The following is a 6,430-nucleotide window of genomic DNA, read 5'->3' on the forward strand; positions in this document are numbered from 1 at the left end:
TTCTTGTAGATTCTCAGTCGATCCCCATTGACAAGCATGGGGATGGCCTCTTCATCAATGGTCCTGATAAGGACTAAACCATTATCGTTACATTTCTCCACTATATATGGTCCTAACCACCTTTTCCTCAACTTTCCTTTGAAATCCTTGTATCTTGAGTCATACAGCAGCGCCCAATCTCCTGGCTAGAATTGCTTCTCATTAAGGTGTCGGTCATGCCATATCTTCCTCTGGAGTTGAACTACCTCTGAGTGGAGAAGGGCCTGCATTCTTTGTTCATCTAATCCATTCAGTTGCAATAATCTTTCACGTTGAGAATGGCTGAGGTCTAGGTCCCGCTGAGCTGCCACCCTCAATGTATTGTACTCGAACTCTATGGACAGCAAAGCTTTCTTCCCGTAGACCAGCTCATAAGTTGTGAAACCGGTCGTGGTCTTCCATGTGGTGTTGTAGGCCCAGGGGACTCAACCAGGCGATCTGCCCAATCCTTTCTGCTGCTGCTCACAACCTTAGTCAAAATCCCTTCCAATGCTCGATTAGTGACTTCCACCTGCCCATTTTCTTGAGGATGATAGGGGGTGGAAGTCTTGTGCTTGATCTTGTGATGAGCGAGAAAATCTTCAATCAGGTTGGAGGTGAATTGGCTTCCTTGATCTGTGACTAACTCTCTTGGGTAGCCAAACTTGTAGAAGATATTTTCCCTCAGAAACTCAGCCACCTTTTCTTCTGTTGTTGCTTTGATTGCATTCATTTCTGCCCACTTGGTCAGATAGTCGGTGCACACAATGATGTAAGACCGTTGCTTTGAAGGAGGGTTGATAGGACCCACAAAATCCATGCCCCACTTCTCAAATGGCTCGAAGGTCACTTGAGGCTGGAGAGGCATTTCATCTCTTGGAGTTGGTTTCCCCATCCTCTGACATCGGTCACACTGGCTGACATATCTTCTGACATCTTGATGAAGAGTAGGCTAATAGTAGCCTGCTTGTAGAATTTTGAAGGTAGTCCATTTTGCTGCAAAGTGGCCTCCACAAGGTCCATCATGACAGGTTAGGAGGATGTCAAAGACTTCCTCCTCCCTAACACAACGTCTCAAGATCTAATCTGGGCCAAGTTTAAACAGGTTGCCCCCGATCCAAGTGAACGGGGCACTCTTTCTTACAATTCTGCTCTTCTCCTTTGAGGACAGATGCGAGGGAACTGTGCTGAGACCAAGTAATTTGTTATATCAGAAAACCATGGAGAGAGTACTGAGATAGCAAATAGATGTTCATTTGGCATCTGGTCATCCACTGTTCCTTCCTCACCTGCAGGTAAGTCCAATCTAGACAAGAAGTCAGCAACAACATTTTCCTTACCTGGCTTGTTGACAATCGTCAAATCAAATTGTTGTAACAAAAGTAACCATCTAATAATACGAGCATTGACATCAGGCTTATTCATTAAGTATCTAATCTCAGCATGATCAGTGTGTAAAAATGTTTGATAATCGGTGATGTGGTGTCTGAAATTGTTTAGGGAATGGACTACGGCCAGGAAATCTTTCTCGGTTACACTATAGTTCATTTCTGCCTTGGACAGGTTTTTGCTGATGAAGTATATGGAATATGGGAGTTTCTCCTTAATTTGTCCTAAGGCTGCCCCTATGGCTTTGTTTGAGGCATCAGTGTGGATGTGGAAAGGTAGGGCCCAGTTTGGACCTCTCAAGATCGGGGCAGACACCAGTTTTTCTTTCAACTCATCCAGAGCCCCTTGACAGTTGTCAGTCCATTTAAACTTAACGTCTTTCCCTAAGAGGCAAAACAATGGCGAGGCTAGCTTGCTGAAGTCTTTAATGAATCTTCGATAATATCCTTCTAAGCCTAGGAAACTCCGAACACCTCTTACCTTTTAAGGAGGTGGGACCTTTTGGATGATAGAAATTTTATTAGGATCCACCTGTAATCCTTGGCGAGAAATGGTATGTCCTAGCATGGTCCCTTCAGTCATCAGGAATTCACATTTTTCGGGACTGAGGGACAGGTTCATCTCAATGCACTTGGTTAGAACTTTTCTCGGATTGGTCAATGCTTCTTGGAAGTTGGACCCATAAGGAGTGAAGTCATCCATATAGATTTCTACCGAATCATGGACCAACTTAGGAAAGATGCTCAATACTGCTCTCTGGAAAGTGGCAGGAGCGTTGCATAGCCCAAAGGGAAGGACTCAATAGGCAAAGGTACCCCAAGTACAGGTGAAGGTGGTTTTATCTTGGTCTTTCGAGCTTATTTGGATCTGGTTATACCTGCTGGACCCATCTAGGAAAGAGAAGAACTTCTTCCCTCCTAGTCCATCCAAGACTTGATCTATGAAAGGCAAAGGGAAATGGTCTTTCTTTGTGGCTTTGTTAAGTTCTCGGTAATCTACACAGATTCTCTACTTCCCGTTCTTCTTGGGCACAAGTATTAGAGGCGAAACCCACTCACTATCGGAGATAGGATAGATGAATCCTGCATCCAACAATTTTTGCAATTCTTCTTTGACAATGTCCTTAAGGGCTGGATTTATTCTCCTCTGAGGCTGCCTGACTGGTTTACAATCTTCTTTAATGTTGATGTGATGGGTACAGACCGAAGGATGGACTCCTTTCATCTCCTTATTGTTCCAAGCGAAAGCATCTAAATCATTGTTCAGTAAGCTACACAGCTCCTTCTCCCGGGAAGGAGATAGGGAGGAGCTGATCTTTAAAGTTCTCTCAGGACCAAACTCCACATTCTTAACTCTGGGAGAGGTTGGATCAGTCACACAGAGGTCCACCGAGGTGCTGGCTTGGGTATCCTCCACCAATTCTTCTAAGGACAGTGCACTGGGAGGAGGACTTTGAATCAAAGTCTCAATCAGATCATCCTCAGTTTGAGGGCCTCCCCTAGTGGTTTCTACTATGCACAATGGTGCAGAGTAGACCTCATCCTCATCTCCTTCTTCCAACCAGAGTGGTAAATCATGTTCTAGCAGAGGCTAGGCAGGAGGGTATAGGACTAGCTGCTTGGACATAGGACCATTTTTGATGGTCATGTTTCTAGCTCGGCAACTGATGTAAGCATCCGCCATGGCTAACCAAGGCCTTCCCAAAATGAGGGGGTATCCAGTAAGCTTTGCCTTTGGTTGAAGTACCAAGAAGTTCGCAGGGTACTCCCAAGAGTCAATAGAGACCAAGACATCTTCCATAATCCCTTCAGGAGTCACGGTGGAGCGATCTGCCAACTCCAGGACTGTCGAGGTCTTCCTTAAGGAATTCTGAAGGTTGAGTTTAAGCATGGTGTCCCAGGTCATCACATTAATGGCAGCCCCTAGATCAATCAAGGTATGGGGGATAATGGTGCCATTGATGTGGACATCAACTACAGGACTCCCAGGGTCCAAATACTTTGGACATATTACTTGCCCCAACATTAGATCAGACAGTTGTCCTATTACATTGATAGTCGAGGCATCTCTCTTTCTCCTGCCTGGGTGCCTGAAACACTTCTCCTTAATCAATTTATTATATATCGGTACATCTTTGATGGCCTGGAGAAGGGGTATTTTCACACACAACTGTTTCAGTTCCCTCAGAAGTTCAGTCTCCTCTGGGTTTGGTTGTGTGGTTACTGTTAGTCGCTCAGAAAAGGGTGGAATGGCTTTGGGTTCACTTTCATGTTTGTCTTCCTCGCCCTATGGGGGAGGAGATTGGCGATCTAGAAGGGTCTTTCCGGATCGCAGGTTGATCTCCTGGATCTCCACAGCATAGGTAGGACATGTTGTCTCCCCAGTGTATACCTGCTGAGCCTGTCGGTTGTTGGGGTTCGGGCTCGGTTGAGCAGGCATTTGGGGTTGTCTTGGAGGAGCAGGAGGTAATGGTTGTGGTTGAGCCGATGGTGGAGGCAGAATGGCAGGAGGAGAGTTGTATTGGGGCCTCCACCCCGGTTGGGGTGCATTCCACTGAGACTATGGCTGGACATGTGAGTGAAACGAATGAGCAATGGATTGAGTATGGTATTGAGGTGGATAAGACCACGGAGGAGGTGCAGACCAGGAAGGATGAGTAGGGGGACCCCAAGAAGGCATGTGAGCAGATTGGTTGGGGCTATAATAAGCTTGGGATGTCCCTTGCATCCCCTGCTGGTAAGGTCTGGGTCCATGCGGCCTCCTTTGGTTGAGGAAGTAGAGAGGTTTAGTGGGTGCCTCAGCCCCTTGGTACATGGCTTTGAATCCGAGTAAGATTTGGCATTGGTTTGTGGGGTGCTCCTCCTCACAAATGAAACATACCTCTACTGAGTGCAATGGACACTTGTTCTTAGGGTGCTTCCTCGTACATCTGGGATAGAAGATGGCCAAAGCCCTCTCAGCTTCCTCTATCTTTTGTTGGATTCAGAAAGTATCAAGTTGCATGGCAATGTTTTATCTCATCTCACTTTTGAGGTCTTCCATCTAATTAGCAAACTCATGCTTGGAGAAGGTAGTACTAGCTGAAAGTGGATTCCCTCTGCCTCTTTTCCGGAATGCCCTAGAGTGGTTTCTAAACACAGTCTTTATGTCCTCATAAGGTAGTTGGTAAATGTCTCCTCCAGCTAGCATGTGAAGGGTATCTAGAAGGTCTTCAGGGACTCCTCGAAGCAGAACCAGCTTTAGCGATTCAGGGTCAAGTGTGCACCTGGCCCGTTTATAGCTAAGTTGGAACCTTTCCTCATAGTCCTCTAGAGACTCATCATTTCCCATGGTCATTCGGAAGATTTCTCCCTTGGTTTCCTTTGACCTACAGTAATCCTAGTATTTGTTGTTAAAGGCTTGCTGCATCTGAGCCCAAGTAGTGATATTGTTTCCAGGTAACCCCATGAACCAGTGTAATGTTGCATCCTTGAGGGTAGAGGGAAAGAGTTTCAACTTTTTCTCATCTTCTGTATAGTCATAAGTTCCACAAATGATAGTAAACTCAAACGGGAAGGTATCAGGGTCTTCAGTGGTCAATCCATGGAAATGAGGTAAGGTTGAGGGACTTATGTTCTTCATTTTCATGTCCCCGTTAGTCTCTCGGATGGGGAAGGTACCTGCTATTCTCTCATCATCGTCTCTACCATTTCTGTTGTCAGCCATGGTCTCAAAAGGAATGTTTTCTTGCTCTTCTTCTGTTATAGGATCTTCGTATATCTCAGGAGGTTCACCTATAGGTTCTTCTGGAACACTGCCACCGAAGAAGAGAGAAGGGTGACTCAGTGAAGTGGTGGGGGTGTTGCGTAGGAATTTTTTAGTATTATCTCTGTTCCTACAAGGCATGAAAGTACTTTTGGTTGTTTTTTCTTTTTTCTCTGCTTATACCCGCAAAACTGAAACAGATGGAATTGCAACTAACTAAAATCTATCTTGCAGAAACCATGTATTTTAACCTGCAATGAAACCATGTATTTTAACTCATGCAACTAAGCAAACAAAAGTCTGAACTTGTGACCAACTTCTACACATGAAAATCAAACACTAGTGACTGCATGGCAAAGCAAAATCAGCGTTTTGTGGGCAGCAAAGTTATCCTGATCCTAGCTCCTAATCCTACTGAAGGAGAGGTGAAACCAAAGATGTTTGATGGCCCTTTTCTTGATGCTTTTTCCTGTTAACAACCTATCAACTAAATCTGAGCATTCAAAAGTCTATCTAACCATTAACAGTGACCTAGTTAATCAGCAAACTTTAACCTACTTAACAGAAATGTTTCTGCAAATGCATAAAGAACAAATAACAATACATAAAGGAGGCATTAGCACTCGAGTTGGGCCCAAACCCAAGAGCTACAGGCTCCTATAAAGAACTCAGATCTGATGCCAAGTAAAGCTGCTTCTCATTATTCAAAAATAACCATCATATGAAAGTTGTACAGCAGTAGCTAAAATAAAACAGGCTGAGCAAAATGACAGCACTATAGTGCAAAAATAACAATAGTTCCAAAAGTAAACTACGAAGGCTGAGGCCTTCCTATTTGTACAATACGAGGGGGCTAGCAGCCCTCCTAGATTCAAGGGACTCGGTTGTCCCAACTACTAGTGAACAACCACTCCTCCAAAAACTGCTTGGCTGCCTTTAAAACTCGTTTTGGTGGCCTGTGGAGCTCGGTGTTGAGGGTGGAGATTTCGAGGAAGGCCATTTAATGCAAGAGACAACCTCCCTACGAATCCTCACCTCAAGCTTGGCTGTCAGCTGACCCATTATTGCTTGGTTTTGCTCCAAAATTTGTCCAAAAATCCTGAAATAACCATGTATTAGCCTCCTAGGTAGAGTGACCACCCTTATTCGTTCAAATAACGTAAACATACTAGAAAAACATGCATAATCTATGAAAAATGGAGGATTGAACAAGGAAAATTAGGCAAAATGAGCCCAATAGGTTACCCAATTTGGGGGCTCATCAGAAGCCAAAGGCAGT

Source organism: Pinus tabuliformis, chromosome 7 (genome assembly GCF_031772625.1).
Source record: "Pinus tabuliformis cultivar Carrire ecotype Pingquan chromosome 7, CPIR1, whole genome shotgun sequence".
Classification (NCBI taxonomy): domain Eukaryota; kingdom Viridiplantae; phylum Streptophyta; class Pinopsida; order Pinales; family Pinaceae; genus Pinus; species Pinus tabuliformis.